This window comes from Cetorhinus maximus, chromosome 28 (genome assembly GCF_964194155.1).
Source record: "Cetorhinus maximus chromosome 28, sCetMax3.hap1.1, whole genome shotgun sequence".
NCBI lineage: Eukaryota > Metazoa > Chordata > Chondrichthyes > Lamniformes > Cetorhinidae > Cetorhinus > Cetorhinus maximus.
Window position 1 is genome coordinate 4,399,226 of NC_135906.1, and position 1,245 is coordinate 4,400,470.

General features: G+C 48.1%; 1 non-coding gene across 1 annotated transcript; it reads right to left on the reverse strand.

The window, feature by feature from the left end:
* Positions 1-322: 322 nt before the first annotated feature.
* Positions 323-485, reverse strand: LOC144669224 (U1 spliceosomal RNA). The gene has a single exon (XR_013573641.1). It is a non-coding gene; the product is annotated as a U1 spliceosomal RNA (small nuclear RNA).
* Between the last annotated feature and the right edge of the window lie 760 nt (positions 486-1,245).

Consider the following 1,245-nt stretch of genomic DNA (forward strand, 5'->3'; position numbering starts at 1 on the left):
GATGGGGGTTGTTTGAGAGAGATTTTTGAGTGGGCAAACGCGGGGTTAAAAATGGCGCGAGTAATTTGGCGGCCACGAAACAAACGGTCTGGCGAAAATGATGCATAGATGGAATAATTGTCGGCTGATAATGACAGGGAGGAAAAGAATGGGGGTTGGATAATATTTGCGAGGAGGAAAGAAAAAGCTAAATAACCAGTCCAGTATAGATTTTGAAGAGCACACATTGGGGGTTATATATTTCTTTTTTCAGAAAAGGTTGCTGACAGGAAATAGAAGAGAAAATGAAAGATATGATGAAATCTATTTTTTGAATTGTGAATCGGGGAGAGCGCAAACGCAGTCCCCCACTACCACAAATTTTACAGTCGAGTATCCCGCATTTGGGGACATCGCAGGCGTCAGCACACCCGAAGTGCAATGGGCTAGCATCGTCCTGGGAGAACCTTTTTTTTTTGCAAAAATATACTTTATTCATAAAATATCTTCAACCACATTCCAAACCATTTCAAAAACACCATTACAAGGGTACAATCCGGTTCAACTTTAACAAAATGTATCACCAGGTGCATCAGTACAAACAATATTACAATCATTTACAGGCTTTCACTTTGAGCTGTACAGCCCGAGGGGCTCTAAACAGTTCCCAGTCTCTCGGTGCGCTGTGGCAGAAAGGTCTTAGACAGCGGCCCTTCCCCATTGCGCTTTTGCAGCAGCTGCCCCAAGCTTTAGTGCGTCCCTCAGCACGTAGTCCTCGGCCTTGGAATGTGCCAGTCCGCAACACTCGGTCGGGGACAACTCTTTGCGCTGGAAGACCAACAAGTTTCGGGCAGACCAAAGCGCGTCTTTCACCGAGTTGATGATCCTCCAGCTGCAGTTGATGTTTGTCTCGGTGTGTGTCGCTGGGAACAGCCCGTAGAGCACAGAGTCCTGTGTCACAGAACTGCTCGGGATGAACCTCGACAGCAACCACTGCATCTCTCTCCAGATCTTCTTTGCAAAGGCACCAACTACAAGGATGTGAACAACGGTCTCATACCGACCACAGCCACCTCGAGGGCAACATGCCAAGGGGGTGAGACTCCTGACTTTGACAGTCTGCTCGGGGAACCATCCCACAGGGTCCACCCTCTCCTTTTCCCTCAGGGCCTCTAAGACGTTACGTGCTGACCACTGCCTGATGGACTTGTGGTCAAAGGTGTTTTTCTGCATAAATTTTTCCACCAGGGACAGGTGGTACGGCAC